Source organism: Canis lupus, chromosome 32 (assembly GCF_003254725.2).
Source record: "Canis lupus dingo isolate Sandy chromosome 32, ASM325472v2, whole genome shotgun sequence".
Classification (NCBI taxonomy): Eukaryota; Metazoa; Chordata; class Mammalia; order Carnivora; family Canidae; genus Canis; species Canis lupus.
The window spans coordinates 20,575,557-20,594,609 of record NC_064274.1 but is presented as its reverse complement, the minus strand read 5'-3'; the positions used below and the strand labels follow the sequence as shown (position 1 = coordinate 20,594,609).

Genomic DNA, 19,053 nt, shown 5'->3' with positions numbered 1-19,053 from the left:
GGGAGCCCGACGTGGGATTCGATCCCGGGTCTCCAGGATCGCGCCCTGGGCCAAAGGCAGGCGCTAAACCGCTGCGCCACCCAGGGATCCCGAGCGTCTGCCTTTGGCTCAGGGCATGATCCTGGGATCCTGGGATCAAGTACCAAATCAGGCTCACCCAGCGGGAGCCTGCTTCTCCTTCTGCCTATGTCCCTGCCACTCTCTGTCTCTCATGAATAAATAAAATCTTAAAAAAACAACAAAAGAGCTGATGACTACACAACCTATTTAACCCCACCATTTGAAAAACACTTCAAATCAAAATACTGCTATAAGCCAAAACATGTACATTTTGGATTATAAAGCTGTGCTCTAGTCCTCAATTATGTGTAGATTCCCCTATACCACAGACTGTCAAAAGGGCTTTTATTTACATCAATTATTTCTATTAACATTTAAATACTAAAAGTTAAAACTAAGACTTAAGACTCCTTTTAGTAATTCATTTAACCCTAACAGTTTTAAAATTATTGTTTAACAGTAATATTTTAAAAAATAACACATTTCAAAAACAAAAAAACTCATTGAAATACTATTGTTCTACATTTTTATGAATCTCCATAATTCACAGAAAATAACTGGATTTTAATCTCTGCTTCTGTACTCAATCTTCTATAATTTGTTGTTTGGGTTGAATAAATGAAGGAAATTCAGCCTTACACACATAGCTGAAAAACAGAAAAGTATTTCATTGTTTTAAAAGATTTTATTTTTATTTATTCATAAGAGACACAGAGAGAGAGGCAGAGACATAGGCAGAGGAAGAAACAGGCTCCCCACAGGGAGCCCGATGTGGGACTTGATCCCAGGACCCTAGAATCAATGCCCTGAGCCAAAGTCTCAACGCTGAGCCACCCAGGTGTCCCAATAGGAAACTATTTTAATAGCCTTTTCAGATAGTTATGGATACTCTTTGATGCTAATCAAAACTTGAGTAAGTGGTAACTTTTTTAATGGTTGGTTGACATGAGAAACCTGAAACAGTATTAATAAACATTTCTAACTCTCACATTCAAATCCACTGATCTCTTACACTTCGAATCTTTCATGCATGCAAGATATTTATCATCCATGCACTGGTCATGAAAAATTAGGTCCTGGAGTTATGCATATCTTCCAAACATTGACATATTTCATTATACTATTTCATTTGTTAGTATCATCACTAATCTTATTAAAAGACTCTTTGTAAGTACTGGGGAAATATCAAGCTCAAGGCATACAAATTTCCTAAAATTCTAATTTTGTCTTACAAACTTCAATTTTATTACCAGCAACGAATACTGTCGGTTATTTTTCTTAAACGATAAATTAACCTCATTCATTTGTGAGAAAATGTTTGCCAAATATGAAAAACCAATTTGTCTGTCAGTTCTTTCAAATAAAAAATGTTTTCCGTTAAAAAAAGTACCTTGGTCAGCTCATAAACTGTATAAGTGCTTCTCTTCAAAATAGACATCAGACTTTGCAATGCAATGTAAACGTTTTATGTGTACCTCCCATTTCATTACACAGAATATTTTTTAAATGTGTTCACAGATACTGAAATTAAAAAAAAAAAAGCAGAAAGCTTCATCATGGGCATTCTTAAGTGAAACTGGTATTTTTTTCTACTTAAAGTATATTACGGTAAAGAATACCACTAGATACAATTTAGTGCTACTACTGCCCTGATGCACACATACCCTCAGTTTTTTACCCATAATTACTTTTGTACCATTGTTAGAGCAAATGTCAACAGAGTGAAAAAGACAAATAATGTCTCAATGGTATTATGCAAATAGTACTGACCTCATAGACACCCTAATGGGATACCAAGGACCTCTAGCACTGCTGCTGCAGTATTAGATTTCAGGCATTTTCTAATTTAAAGTAAGGTATATATTTTAATAGACTTCTGTACATTGCCAGGTCATGACAATTCTTAAAATATGATGAAATCTCCTATTAGAAAATGAGAGATAATCATTTTCCATGCCAACCCAAGGAAAAGCAGGCTTAAAATTTTACATCAAATAATACTAACATGACTCCTAGTACAACCCGATAATCTAGTAAACCCAAACCTATACTTTATTAAAAATCCCAGGCTATCATTCACATCCAAGGTTAATATTTACTTTCTTAAGAGGGACTAAGTAGTTTTGAAAAATTGATTTTTATTCTAAAAAAGTATACTTGTATGGATCTCTTCTATAAACTAAAAAGAAGTTGTAGGGTATCATATCCCAGGTATTCTTGTTCAAACTTATTAAATGCACATTGATTTTCTGAAATATATGAATAATATATAAAATCTAAGTTCATATTATTACAAGTAATAAATTATCCCAACACTGAGGAAAAAAGTAAGACTTATGTTAGTCATATTACAACAATCCATCAAAACTGTATCAGACAACAAGTAATAAAAAGCAGTTAAGACTTATTTAGTACTACCTATATCGGCATCTGGGTCTTTTTAAATTCTTTCCTTCCCTTCATCCCATCCCCAAAGCTCCTTACTTGATGTCCCCTTCTGATGGGAGTTTCATTCTAGATGTTACCAGTCCAGGGACCATCCTTGTCCATTTTATCTAAGTCTCCTCATCCTTAATTCCCCAGGATTATTTCAATCATGTATCCATCCTTCACAGCAGTATTTACAATTTTTAATTACTTTTTGTTTAATTGTTAATATATTCCTCCCCCCTATATTTTATGGGGCATCTTGTAATTATAGTCAATGCACTGTGCCCAGTAAATATTTGTTAAATTAACTTGAGTGAACAAAGAAATGAATTTCTTATTTGCACAAAGTTGTCTAGTTACCATCCTTTGTTATCACACATTTAAGAGCCAAAGTGCCAATAGCAAAGGGAAGGTAAATGTGACCTTTTAAGCACCTACTATGTACTCCACATAATTTAAAGTATAGAGTCTTACATTTTAAGACACAAAGAGATCAATGAAGACAATCTAATTATTTAAGTATATAAAATATATAAGTAAAAACTACATAGATCATCCTACTTTTAAAAGATTTCTTATCAGTAAAAAATTATTCTGTCTCTCCATGGGAATAATTACATGCCTATTAATGATGCAAGATCTTCTCAGGGAAGTTCATTAAATTCTTCATCCAGAGACAACCAAAGCTGTCAAACAGAATTACTAAAAATTTATTATGATTTTAAGCATTTTAAATGAACAGGATAGTACTGAAAGAAATGTTACTCAGTTTAGATAATAAAGTGTTAGAATGTTTCATGTCTTGATTATCTCCATTAGAAAATAGAAACATTTTCCAAAGTTCATCAAACTGACCATTTAATATCTGTGTATTTTAGTTTATGTGAATTATATCTCAATTTTAAAAGAGCAATTAGAGAATAAAATGATTGGGGCAAAAGCCCTATTCCACAGCCTCAACCTTCCTCATGGAGAAATTGCTACTATAGTGACACTTCTAGTCACTTCTGTCTCTTCCCTTGGCAACTGCCCACCTCTACCTACATTCTCTCTCTAGTAAAGGAGTAATGTAACTGATTATTAAGTTGAGAAAGAACTGGCCATACATAACTCAGTCCCTCTTGCCTTCCTGATCTTTTAGAAGGGCAAGGACTCTCTTTCCTCCATACCTTTGGCTGTCCAGCTGCACCAGTGAGATTAGCAAATTCAGCCTTAAAGTATTAGCAGTTCCTTTGAGACTATACAATATGTCCTTCAATTTTAAAGCAGTTACTTTGAATTCCATCAGGCAACTCATTTGCTTAGGTCTTCAGTCATTCTGAACTTGGGTAAGGAACAGAGGGTATTATTTCTGGACTCCCTCAAACCATGTCAGTACATCTCAGTAGTGAATCTTTACCTTTAAGATAATGAAAATGTTCTAATGGAAAATTCCTCAGCTCCTGGCTGCTGGTGGTAGGGGGGCATTAAGTCAAGAATGGTAATTTTCATGGGAAGTTCTACTACTAAGAAGTATTAATAACCAGGGATGCCTGGGTGGCTCAGCAGTTCAGCACCTGCCCCTGGCTCAGGGTGTGATCCGTGGTCTCAGGATCGAGTCCCACGTCGGGCTCCCTGCCTGGAACCTGCTTCTCCCTCTGCCTACGTCTCTGCCTTTCTCTCTCTGTGTCTTCCATGAATAAATAAATAAATAATCTTAAAAAAAGAAGTATTAATAACCAAAATAAATTTTGTTCTTAAAAGAATAATTTTTTTTCCTATATGACAGCAATGGTCTAACCTGTCTTGTGAAAGAAAATTTTAGTTTTTCAGAGCAAAGTTGATTTCAGTCATTAATTCTGTATCTCCTACTTCTAACCTACTGCATTGCTCTTAAAACCTAGCCAAGTCTTCTTAAACTCTATCAAAATTACTCTGGCAAAGATCTTAAATGATACTTTGACAAATCTGATGGATTTTCTCAATCCTCTTATTCAATATATTTGCAGCAATAGACTCTTTTTTCTTTTCTGGTACACTTTCTACTGACTTCAAAACACCAGTCTCTGAACATTGTTCTCAGCCTTCTCTCTCTACCCCTTCAATGTTAGTGTGACCTTGGTTCTACCTTTTCTGTATTTTTCATTTTGCTGGTTTTATAGTTCTGGGTTCATAAAATTCTTTTAGCTTATTTCTACTGTTAGATGGGAAATTCTTGTACAACAGGGAATTCTTCTAAGATACACTGCTCTCTATAGTAAGTGGAAACTTACCAAATTCTGAAAATCTACCTTACTTTCTGAGTTACTTGTACTTCATCTTTTATTATAAATTATGATACAAACTGCCACGATTAATATTTTAATAAGATGGGCTATACTAAAAACAATGACATTTCTAAGTATTTTTCTCATTCTAATTATTTCAGAAATCAGATAAAATTTTTATGAGCAGTCACTATTTATTCACTCTTAAATGGTGCTAAAGTCTATTTTAGTTTGAACCAGAAACATTGTATCTAACTTGTCACATTTGATTAGAGGGTCAAGAGTCTGACAGATGATCTTCACAACTACAATATGATGCCATCATGGATAAAAAGCAAGATACAGTTTGTAAAAATTTTATTTCACACAGTGCCGAAAACCTTTTCACTTAGAGTTCAAGAATTATTTTACTTAAAAAAAAAAAAGAATTATTTTACAATTTTATAGCCATCAAATATAGCTTTAGTATATAACATGATATAATTGCTAGTAAGTTAATACATTGGCTTTTTAAAAATTAGATGATGATTTATACTGAGATCCAGGCTTAATTTTTTGCCCCAGAAATAACCAAGAAAAATAAGAGGGTGACTTCTTTTCTTCAACAATCACCTAATAAATTTAAAATACTATCTAAAACAGTGGGCAATGTCCAAAATGTTATAAGCCAACTTATAAAACAGTGTAGATAAATCAACAAAGCTTGATGGTATTTGGTAAAGAATTTAAAGAAACCCAAGAATTATACTAGAATTCTAGTTGGTAAAAGTGTATAATGTGTCATTACAAACAGCTTCTGTGTGAAGAACAGTTGGAGACACCTGGGTGGCTCAGTTGGTTAAGCAGCCAACTCTTAATTTTGGCTCAGGTCATGATCTCAGAGTTATGAGATCAGCCCTGAGTTGGGCTGGGCATGAAGGCTGCTTAAGATTCTCTCTCTCTTTTCCCTCTGTGCCCCAACCCTGGGTCATGCACAAGCGTGCACTCTCTCTGTAAACAAAAACAACCTGTTGGAATGATCTCTGTACACAAGAGTTCCAGAAGATGTGCAAAGTGGAGACTATATACTTTTAAACTTTACTTCTGTACAGGCAAGCTAATAGAAGGGAAACTTTCTAAACATAAAAATTACCACTTGAAATGTATTCCCTCTGCTCCAGCTTCTTATGCTTCGTATGTGCCTGCAAACAAATCTGAGTTCTCACAGTATCAGTATTCTAAAATCAGGATTCTTACAGAGCAATATTTTACCAGTTTACTCTATTATCCTGTATTTCCCAGTTTCTCAATATGCATTTAATAGATCTCTGGGCTCTCACATTCCATTTAGTACCTTAGAATAGGACACTGATCTTGGACTTAACTATTTTAGCTGTGACCTTCTACTTCTCCAGGATAATACTTAAATGTCTACCTACAATGCTTTGGCTCCTGGTGCTTACATTCAAGAGTAAAAGATATCATGTCTCCAAGCTCTGCCCTAGACCCTAGAATATGCCTGACAAGGAACAAAGACCAGACAAGGGACAGAAATTGAATAAGATGAAATTCTGTTAAAAGTATAGGAATTTTTAAAGATAGATAAAGAGAAGTGTCTGGGCTATCTACTTAGACTTACAAGCAGTCTTGAGCAAGATTCTTCACCAGAACATACTTAAAGCTGTGACTAATCAAACATAAAGATGGAGAAAGAAGACCCTGTTTTATAATGCTTTGTAATAAGAGAACTAGATTAAAGACTGACATAAAAGACTTGCATAAATGGAACTTTGTTTAGCTGGAGATATATAAAGAAGTATTTCATTAAGATAAGTGCAAATAGTTTCACTTAGAAACCTAATAAATAATAAGGAAGAGATACACTGAAATTTATAAAATTTTAGGCAATGCCAACAAAAAATGGTATCTACACAAGTAATCATAAATGTGACGTGAGTTTAACACAGGTATATATTAAAAATCCTTTTAAAAATGATACTATCTGAACTAGTACTTAAGAACCCACAGAGTAAATATTTTCCAGGATACTGCTACAGTAATCAAAAAGAAAATGAGAGTCAAGATAAAAAGAATTTAGATAAAAATTAAACAGAATTATGATAATACCCTTAAAGCTATGATGCACCACAAATTTGAAAGAAATAAAATTAAAGCAACAGGATGAAGAGACATTAATTAGCTATCAACTTATTTCTCTTTTAGCTAGAAATTCATCCTTACTGCCTGATCTATAAAAAATGAATCTGGGCCCTTTAAATATTTTTCCTTTGCCAGATGGATAATAAAAGATTTTTCTATAGAGGACAATGGACAGCATTGAAGAAGGTGTTCTCCTTCTAGCTCAGCCTTCACAATTTTCTCCAGTGCCACATGTCTGCAAGTCATAGCTTTCACCATACATTTGCTCTAACTTTCAACTCATGCAGCAGGACTGTGTACAAGAGCCCCAACCAACTCAAATCTGCATCCCAGCCCAAGTCACTGCTTCCTACACCACTTCTTTAGCACTGGAAGTGTACTTGCTAGAAACTCTGTGGGACTGGACACTCAGGGCCACTCTGGCCCAGTTCTAGCAGTACCTGCAGCGGTGCCCCAAATTCCTCTGCATGCCCAACTGTCTGCAATCCCACTCATCAACCTCAGCTTGACTGGTCTCCAAAGAGTTGTCCTTGCAGGTTTGGTGACTATGGACCAGCTCTGGTCTGGGCAACCCAGTGACCTTAACTACATCTTAATATGCTTTAAAGTTTGTGTGTGTGTTTGTAAATATAAAGAATTTCACACACACACACACACACACACACTTCTGAAGAAGTCTGTCCTTCCTTGGATACACTCCCATAGCCCTAGATTACCTCTCAGATTTGCTATCTACCTTTAAAGTTACTCTCCTATTATTGCTTAAGAGTTTCGTTGAATATTCAACATCTCCTATTTAGATTACACTGTCTTTGGATTTCTTGACATTTCTACACTATTAGAGCCTTCTGAGAAAGGGAAATCGATAAGATATAATAAAGATAAATCTCCCTTTTTGGGGACATTCTAGGATCATAAAAATTCCCCTTTCTTTCCAGAGATTTGCTTTTAGCTTATATTTAGGGTAATAACCCTAGAGACACTTTCCCCCTTCACTAGGAATGATTTGTTTTAATTCCAGAGTAAGTAAACATAGGTGTGTGTGCGTGTCTGTCTGTCTTGGATGACAGATATGCCAGTAACCCTGTAGAAGTTCTCAGGGTCATAATTTTAGAGTACTTCTCCTGTGCAGCAACATGTGCCAGGTAGTAAGTACTATAATGCTCTATGAGGGGTACCTGCATGGCTTAGTCAGTTGTGTGTCCTACTCTTGATTTTGCCTCAGGTCATGACCTCAGGGTTATAAGATTGAGCCCCCAAATTGGGCTCCACACAAAGCGTGGCACCTGCTTAAGATTCTCTCTCCCTATGCTTCTGCCCCACCCCCTATTTACACCTTTCTAAAATAAATAAATAGATAAATAGATAGATAGATAAATAAATAAATTAATCTCTATGAATAATAAACTATGTTGTATGATCTACCTACCTTGTTTCCCATCAGAATATTTATATATTCTTACAAATTTAACATTGTGGTTTGTCTTCTGATTACACCTAGACTGATACAGATATATAAATAGTCCTTTTTAGAAAACTGAGAAATTATGTGAGAAAAGGCTAAGAATATTAGCTCTTTCAGTGAAAAACATCATAAACCACCAGATCATGAATGCTATATATCAGGTGACTGATGCATTAAGAAAGACAACCTCAGGGATCCCTGGGTGGCGCAGCAGTTTAGCGCCTGCCTTTGGCCCAGGGCGCGATCCTGGAGACCCGGGATCGAATCCCACATTGGGCTCCCGGTGCATGGAGCCTGCTTCTCCCTCTGCCTGTGTCTCTGCCCCTCTCTCTCTCACTGTGTGCCTATCATTAATAAGTAAAATAAAATTAAAAATAAAAAAAAAAGACAACCTCAACATAAAGACAAACTGAAAAAAATAAAATTAAAAAAAATTTTTTTTAAAAAGATAACCTCAAGCTTCTATTTGCTCAACAATATGAACTATGTGCCTACCAAGCACCAAACGCTACTCTAAGTGCTAAAGATACAAACATGAATATGACACAGTTTTCACAGTATAGAAAACATTTTTTTTTAGGTTTTAATTTTATTTTGGTGGGACTACCTTCATGTATCCTAGTTCACTCCCAGAAACAATCAATGTTAACATTTCCTTGCGTATTCCTGTAGGAGCACCCTGTGTGTATGTATGAAATTCTTTATATTTACAAACACATACACAAACTTTAAAGCATAATCAATCCAAATGTTACTACAATACTGATTACCTTTTCCATGGTAATGATCTTAATAAAAAGTACCATTATTATTACAATTATATATTTTAGAAAAACATAATAATGACCCTATAATTGAAACCCCTTGCCAAATGCACAACAAAGTATTATTTTATTCAGTGGTAATAAACTTAGAAACCCAAGGTCTCCCAAAAAGTGATAAGAAAGATACAGATTCAAACTAATTTTGCCAAATATACTAATATGAGGTTGTTATTATAAGATTAACATTAAAATTAGTATCAAAGATAACAACTAAATTGTAACTTGGAGAGACAAATACAGATATTTCTTTGTTCCTATCAGGTTTTATTAGGCTACTGTGTTTTGAAAAAAGAATACAGAGATTTTAATGATAACTATCCTTACTAAGAATATCAATTGACATTTTTTATTAGCCAAACAGGTAAAATTTACCAGAAAGCAATAGTGAAACAGTTTAAGCTGTTTAAACATGCATATTTCTTTTTTGACAGCAAATATTTCTTCAAAGGAATTAATATCAAGTAAAAAACAATTAAATAAAACACAGGGAAATGCTATGTACTAGACAAAATTCTGTTAAGCTATCTTTCATTGAAATGAAAAAAACTCAATAAGCATTTATTCATCAGGTGGTTCCCACTTTGATCAGTTTTAATAGCAATCTATTTCTTACTGAAACAATGTGTCTTTCAGGTTTGATAATTGTTTCAATTATTACTGTTACATAACAAACCACCTCAAACTTAATGGTATAAAGCAAAAACCATTTTATTGTACTTACAGATTCTGTGAACCAGGAATTCACAAAGGGCACACTGAAGATGGTTTGCCCCTGTTCTACAAGGTCTCGAGCCTCAATATAGAGTTGCAAAGGTAAGGGTGTATCTCCGGAGAGTGACTACATAGCAGGGGCTGGCATTATCTGAATCATCTGATGGTTCTGGCTTGAAAGGACTTGAAAGCTATGACACCTGAGATCTGAGGCCCCTCCACATGGCCTGACTTCCTCAGAGAATGGCAGCTACAGGCTCAGACTTTTCAGAGCTCCAAGCAAGCCAGTATTCCCAAAAACAAGGGAAGCAAACGCTTTGTTTTACAACCAAACCTAGGTAATGACACAGCACTTCTGGTGCATTCTATTGGTTACAAGTGAATCACAAGCGTGCTCATATTCAACAGTAAGAGAACTCCCCAACTTTCATTGGGGAATGGCAAGTTCTAGAAGAATATGTGATGTGAGGGGCAAGAGGTAGTGTTGTGGCCATCACTGGAAAACATAATCTGCTATAACTTAATATTCACTACACTGATTTGATTAAAATAATACAACCAACAGCATTAGATCCTTTGATTAGTTTTACCACTGAACGCAAGATACAGTTCCCCAAAAACTGACTATGTTCTCACCTTTGGAAAGAGAAATTAATATTTATATGGTTATTATTTATTAATATTTACCACTACCTTATGAAATAGGTGTTATTATTATTATTACCCATATTTTAATGGATGAAAAAGTTGAATTTGGAACCTGAGTAACTTGCCTAGAAAGAAAAGCACCAAAGGTGGGATAAATCTATACATGTGTGTCTTTAACATCTAGGTTCTTGCCACTGAACAGGCAGTCCACACATATTAAATGAAACTCATTGGAAATTTTGTGAAAGTCAGAGCTGTGCAAAGTAAGGACTACCTGTATCTTGCTTTATATTGATGTAAACCCTTCAAGAATGAATTTATAACCCAACCATGTTAGGTAGTTGTACTAGCTAACAACTATCTATGTAGGTGAATGTGTACCCCAAGAAAGAGAAGAAAGAAAAGAAAGAAAGAAAGAAAGAAAGAAAGAAAGAAAGAAAGAAAGAAAGAAAGAGAAAAGGAAAGGAAAAGAGAAAAGAAAAGAAAAGAAAAGAAAAGAAAAGAAAAGAAAAGAAAAAAGAAAGAAAAGAAAAGAAAGAAAAGAAAAAAAAGAAAAAAGAAAAGAAAAGAAAAAAGGAAGGAAGGAAGGAAGGAAGGAAGGAAGGAAGGAAGGAAGGAAGGAAGGAAGGAAGGAAGGAAAGGAAGGAAGGAAGGAAGGAAGGAAGGAAGGAAGGAAGGAAGGAAGGAGGGAAGGAGGGAAGGGGAAGGGAAGGGAAGGGGAAGGGAAGGGAAGGGAAGGGAAGGGAAGGGAAGGGAAGGGAGAGGAAAGAAGAGAGAAGAGAGGAGAGGAGATGAAATCACAATGAAATGTACCAGGGGCAGCCTCTGTCATAGTATCTCAAGGGCAGTACCAATGTTAGGTACATACTCTCACTTTCATGAAATGTTTAAATAGATAAATAAATTCTAAGAAAAAATTTCTAGGTCATAGCAACTAATGAGCACTCTTATATTCCTGAGAAGCTATACTGGTGCTGAAACGGTAAATATGATTTTCTCTTACTTAAATTCTTAGGGCTCTGTTTTCCCTTTAAAGAATCCCAATTATACCCTTATCTGTTTCTATTAGTCATTTCTTTTATGTTATTATCTTCCAGTTAGAGGTTAAGGTTTTCAAAAGCAGAAATCGTCACTGCTTGCATTACTTATCACTTTCTGTACTGCGTAACATGATAGTCTTTTGTTTCTGATCCGACTGATGATGTTTTACACAAACCATATAAGCCCATGAACAGTTATTCTTTCTTGGAGCTTCACACCACTCTTCTCAAAAATGCATTCTTGTAATTATAAGGAATTTAAGTTAATTAGCTGATATAAAATTTCTGTCTTTATTGTAATTGGTTTTGTTTTTGAAGCGAATTATATAATTTTAAAGATAAAATAACATATTTCTGTAAAACAAATATTTCAGTGTAAGTTTTGTTTCTTTATAATGACCAATCTCATCTTTTATAATGGAGTTACTTGAAGAATCTTCAAAATGGAACATTTTTCATTTTTCATACGTACTAAAGGACATAATTTTTAATTCTTGACAAATTTCTTGTTAAAAACATCTTCGATGGCGTGAGCTCACAGTTTTGAAAATATTTTTTTGTTAAAGTTCAATGATTCCTGCTTGGTTTTTTTCTGACTATAAAATCAAAACCCCCACCCATAAGTTAGTTATCTGAAATTATTTTATATAATCTTATGTAATTCTTTTTTACATAATTTAAAATCTGACTTGTAGAATTTTATGCTATTCACTTTACATAATTGTTTTAAACAATCATGTTTTAAATATAATTCACTTACAAATTATGTTTTAAACATAATTATTTAAACTTTACATAATCCTTGTATGTTAGAAAATGCTATCAAATATATATAAGAAAATAATGTTTTCTAGAAACAATCTAGCAGCCCTACTGCACTTTGAGTACTCTAAAAATGCCATACCATCATTTTCCCTAGAAAGGCACCATCATTCCCCCCACCTCAAAAAGGGGGGAAAAAAATGTCTCGATTTGGGAGCTGGTCAGTCTTTATTAAGTAACTGAGTGTGCAGGTTTCCATATTATAATTTGTATTAGTTCTCTAGGAAATGAGCTCTTTCTCCCTTCCATTTTTTATCTGAAATCTATTATTTGTTCTTATTCAGTAATAATGTACTACTTCAAGGATACGATGAAATGGGGATTTAAAGAACTTAAGTAACTTGACAAAAGCTATACTACAGAATTACTTTATGAAAAAGGAGAGATTCTACCCTCTATCTCTTTGATTTTTTTGTATCATTCTGCTCAATTACAGATTTGGTTTAATTATGATTGATGAGAATATATCAGGTATTCTGATATATATAATTCTGATATATATAATTCTGATATATATAACTATCACAGGTAGTTAACTTTGCTCTTATATGACTTAATTTTTGCAATAATCACTTAATTTTTAAAATAAATTTATTCATGTTCAAAGAGTAATATAAGTTCCATTTTACCACAATTTCAATTATAATTACAGCTTTTGAATTACTAAAGAGTTAACAGAAATCTCAGAGATTGCAAATTCAAATACCTGTAAGAGACATATACTACATTAGCAAAAGATTAAAATCACATGATAATCTCAATAGATGCAGAAAAGCATTTGACAAATTCAACATCCATTCAGATAAAAACTTTCAACCAAGTGGGGTTAGAGAGAACAAACGTCAACATAATAAAGGCCATATATGGGGGTGTATCTGGGTGGTTCAGTAGGTTGAGTGTCTGACTCTTGATCTTAGCTCAGGTCTTGATCTCATAGTTGTGAATTCAAGCCCTACAGTGGGCTCCACACTGTGGAGCCTACTTAAAACAAACAAACAAACAAACAAACAAATAAATAAATAAATAAATAAATACCATATATGAAAAACCTACAGGTAAATCATACCCAATGGTGAAAAATTGAAAGCTTTCCCTCTGAAGTTAGGAAGAAGACAAGAATCAATGTATACCTGCCACTTTTATTCAAAGTAGTACTGGAAGTCCTAGCCACAGTTAACCAGACAAGAAAAAATAAACAGTATCCATCTTGGTAAAGGAAAAATTAAACTGTCAGTATTCACAGATGACATACTATACATAAAAAACCTTAAAGACCAAAAAAGTAATAGTAATAAATGAATAGGCAAATAAACAAATGAAATAAAAAATAAATAGAAGTAATAAATGAATAAAATAGAATAAATGAAGTAACAGTAACAAGGGAATAAAAGTAATAGAAGCAATAAATAAATAGAAGCAATAAATGAATAAGCTATAAAACACAAAATTAATACCCAGAAACTGGTAGCGTTTCTATATACTAGTAACAAAGTTGCAGAAAAAGAAATTTAAAAAACAATTCTATTTATAATTGCACCAAAAACAACAAAATACTTAGGAATAAACTTAACCAGGGGAGTGAAAGATCTGTATTCTGAAAACTATAAAGCACTGACAGAAGAAACTGAATGGGACACAGACAAATGGAAAGATAACCCATATCGTGGAATGGAAGAATTAATACTGTCAAAATATCCATACTATCGAAAACAATCTACAGATTCAATATAATCTCTATCAGAATACCAAAAGCATTTTTAATAGAATTAGAAAAATTATCCTCAAATTAGTATGGAACAAAAGACTGAATAGCCGAATTAATCTTGAGAAAGAACAAACCTGGAGGTATCATAATCCCAGATTTCTAATATACTACAAAGCTGCATTAACCATGGGCAGCCCAGGTGGCTCAGCGGTTTACTGCTGTCTTCAGCCCAGGGCGTGATCCTGGAGACTCGGAATTGTGTCCCATGTCAGGCTCCCTGCATGGAGCCTGCTTCTCCCTCTGCCTCTCTCTCTCTTTCTCTCTCACTCTCTTTCTCTCTCTGTGACTCTCATGAATAAATAAATAAAATCTTTAAAAAAAAAAAAAAGCTGCATTAACCAAACTGGCATAAAAATAGATCAATGTAAAAGACTAGAAAGCCCAGAAATAAATCTATGATATAGTCAGTTAATATTATGTGCTATGTATGTTACATATTATATATTATATAGTCAATCTATGACAAAAGAGGAAAGAGCATACAATGAGGAAAAAACAGTCTTTTCAATAAATAATGCTGGGGAAACTGGACAACTATATGCAAAAGAATGAAACTAGAGCACTAACCCATACACAAAAATAAACTTAAAATTGCTTAAAGACCTAAACATGAGACCTGAAACCATAAAAACCCTAGAAGATAGCATGAAGAATATATCTTTGATATTGACTATAGCAACATTTTTGTAGATATGTCTTCTAAGACAAGGGTAACAAAAGCAAAAATAAACTATTGGGACTACGTCAAAATAAAAAGTTTTTACACAGCAAAGGAAACTATCAACAAAACAAAAAGACAACCTACTGAATGGGAGAAGTGTTGGCAAGGATACAGAGAAAAAAGAACCCCTGTGCAATGTTGGTGGGAATATAAACTGGTACAATCACTGTGGAAAACACTACAGGAGGTTCTTCCAAAAATTACAAATAGAAATACCATAAAATCCAATAATTCTACTCTGTGTATTCACCTAAAGAAAACAAAAACATTAATTTGAAAAGATATATGTACCCCTATGTTTATTGCAGCAGTATTTACAATAGACAAGATATGGAAGCAACCTAAGAGCCCATGGATAGATGAATGGATAAGGAAGATGTGGTGTGTGTACACAGACACACACAAGTATAATGCAGCCATAAAAAAAGAGGAGATCTTGCCATTTGTGACAACATGGATGGACCCAGAAGGTATTATGCTAAGTGAATTAAATCAGATTGAAAAAGACAAATACAGTGTGATTTTACTTATATGTAAAATCTTAAAAACAAAACAAACAACAACAAAAGCAGACTCAGACCTATAAATACAGAAAACAAAATGATAGTTGTCAGATGAAAGGGGTATGGGAAAAATGGGCAAAGGGGAATGGGAGATACTAGGTTTTCAGTTACGGAATGAAAAAAAATCATGAAACTAAAAAGCACAGAATAGGGAATATAGACAATAATATTGTAAATAGCATTGTATGGTGACAGATGGTAGCTACACTTGTATGAGCAGAGCATAACATATACAGAAGCTAAATCACAATGTTCTACACCTGAAACTAATGTTAACACTGTGTGTTAACTATACTCAAATAAACCTAAAATATAAAATAAAAATAAACTGGATAAATACCTTCTAGAGCCAGACAGAATACTGAGTGAAGTTTGTAGGACTGAAGATAACAGGAAGAAGTACAGAAACTGGGGACCTCATACCCTGCCTAAGAACAACTATCATTAACTGTCATGAATAGGAATGCAGGCTCAGGGATCCTAAATTTTTAGTCTTTCAAGAAAAATTCACAAAATGGATTTCTAACAAACATGTCCTGATATTTAAATGTTGACAAGCAATTCCAATTTCTAAAGCTTCCCTAACAAAATCCATCTGCAAAGTATACTTGGCCCCTTGGCTGCTGGTTTACAAGCTCTATTATAAATATGCCTATAATCACTATAGGATGATGCTACTAAATAAGAAGACTGATCTAAGTCCATAGTAACTCTATGATATGAACAAACAAGTATTACTGAATGCCAGCAAGAAGTATGAAACACTGGGTGACTAACTGATGTTACTGAATGTGTTATAGGAGTCCAAGAAGTGAGAGGTGTCCAGAGAAAGGAGAGATTGGTAAGAGAGGTTAGAAGTAGTCTCCATGAGCTAGATTATGAAGAATGAATAAGAACAGAGGAAAGAAGTTATTCTGGGAGGAAGAATAACATGAACAAAGGTATACTGGCATAATCACTGATGAAGAATATTTCAGGGTCAGTGATAATCAAAGGAAGCTGTATTTCAGAAAGAATGAGAAATTTAGAGAGGTAGCAGAATTCTATAGATTCTGAAAGCTAAGTAGAGTTTAGACTCAGTATGATAGGCAGTTGAAGCAGTATTAGATTCTTGAGAAAAAAAAAAGATTCTTGAGAATGATATAATTGATGCAGTATCTTTTTAAAAGGATTAATCTGGTGGTAGCATGTAGAAAAGACTGAAGAGCAAAGACTCTACTATTAGGGAGGACAAGTAAGAAATGGTCTCAGCAGTATAGGAATGAGGAGATGAGGGCCTAGACTCTAGTAGTAGAAACATTAGGAAAGGAAGTTTTCCATTAACCTACTTACTTGAGTGAATCCTTGATGTTAATTTGTGTGTGTGTGTGTGTGTGTGTGTGTAGGTGTGTGTGTTTGTGGATATGTATAGATGCACTTTTTTTATTCATTAACAAATTGGAGCTGGCCTAGTATAATGAACAGAACACTAATACAGGATTAGGAAACCAAGATTCTAGATCTGATACTACCCCTAATTCAATGTGTGAACCTGGACATGCTTCTTAACCTCACCGACCTGAGGTTCTGACCAGTGTTCTCTACCCTGGACAGAAAGAGGCAGAGCCATGGTGTCACTGTTTGAGGACCTAGATATTATAATTCTCAAAACCAAGAACAATCTTAAATCCAGTCAACCTTTGAACAACACAGAATTGAGCCACACAAGTCTATTTATACATGGGTTTTTTTCAATAAGTACAGCACTATAAATAAATAAATAAATAAATAAATAAATACAGCACTATAAATGTATTTTCTCTTCCTTAATGATATTCTTAATAAAATTTTAGTTTCTCTAGCTTACTGTATCATAAGAATATGGTACATAATACATACAATATACAAAATATGTGTTAACTGACCATTCTCAGTAAGGTTTCCAGTCAACAGTAGGTTATTAGTAACTAAGTTTTCAGGAGAACCAAACATTACACGTGAATTTTTGACTGTGTGGGAGGTCCATGCCACTAACTTCCACGCTGTTCAAGGGTCAACTGTATCAGGATAAAAATCTAATTTCTGGTTTCTTTTAAAAGTCCCCAAATCTGGCTTAAGCTTGGCCCCTAATTTAGTAAATAAGTTAATATTTGACATGTTTGGTATTCTCTGACCTATTCCCCCACACTGGGGATTCCTGTTCTATAACCTGAATTATTTCTTTCACATGTTCTTAGGTACTAGAGTTAAACTTGTCTGTCTTCCCCCTACCCTGCCTTCCTTTTCCCTTGAAAAAAAAAAAAAAAACTAGATTGGCTGGTGAGTGGCCTAAAGAGCCTGAGTCTTCTGTATGTGTCCCATGTTAGCTCCGAAACAACACCATTTTTTCCTACATGGCAAAAATGATTGTAGCTAAGTAGGGAACGTCTTTTTTAGGTTAGGCACATACCCTGTAGTTTGCCATAGTCCCATCATTCCCTGTTGTATCTCCACACTGAGACCCAATGTTAGTTGCCATTCATCATGCTTTCACTACTATTCTTATTATAGTAGAGAAATATTTTTGTCACCGTTGTCTTTTACCAAAAGTGAGAAACTTAAAGACAGATGTTTTTCAAGAAAAAAAATGAAAGCATACATTTTTATGGAAATAAAAAATATTCCTTTAAATTTAATATGCAGTGGGGTGGGGAAGTACCCCTGTGTCAAAAGATTGCCATTTAACCCTCCTTAATCACAGAGTTTCTTCATTTGAGTTTGGGAACCCTGCTATATGTATTGGGAAGCTATTAAAAATATATATCTAAGGAGTGAAATGATCAGATTCATCTTTTAAATAGAGTACTCTAGCAGCATGTAAAAACTGGTTAAGAAGGGAAATGCTAGGGGAAAGAACATCTGTTACAGAATAGTGAAATGGTCTCAAGAAGGGGTGATAAAACGCTGAATTGGTAGTGTTTACAGTAGAGAGAAGAGGAGAGGGTTGATTCAAAGAAGTAGAATTGTAAGAACTTAGGGAACCCAACAGATATTAGAAACAGAATGACTAGATTTCAGAAATGACTGAGTGGATGGATGGTGATACCATTCACTGAGCTAGGGAATTCAAAGGGAGAAAAAGTCTTGGGTAAAGGTAACGTAGTATAGTATTACTCTACAGTAGAAATAGGTAAACTATGGTCCATCTCTTGATTTTGTATCATCCAAGGGTAAAACAGTTTTACATTTGTAAATTATTGAATAAAATAAAAAAGAAATATATTTCATGATGTGCAAATTGTATGAAATTCAAACGTTAGTGTCCATAAACAAAGTTTTATTGGAATGTAACTCACTCCTTTATTGTTTATACCCGTGTTCACGTTATGATGGCAGTTGAGTAGGGGAGACAGAAACCATACGTAGTGCCTTCATCAGTTTATACTGCTGTTTGATGTACTACAAATTGCAGCTGCACAGTTATGGCTGTCCATTGTTTTGAGTGCCATGGGTATTGTCATATCACAACATTCCATTTTGACCATTAAATCAAAACAGGAAACATATACTTCAAATGTCATGTTTTTAAGGCATTTAAGTGGTGTGTGGACTATCTTGTTATTGAATTAGATAGCAAACAAATATATCATGCAATGACACT

At 34.2% G+C, this 19,053-nt stretch overlaps 1 protein-coding gene across 13 annotated transcripts in view; it reads right to left on the bottom strand.

Moving 5' to 3' along the window:
* The window catches only part of RAP1GDS1 (Rap1 GTPase-GDP dissociation stimulator 1), a 159,020-nt gene that overhangs the window by 129,555 nt on the left and 10,412 nt on the right, over positions 1–19,053 (bottom strand). The window lies entirely within an intron of this gene.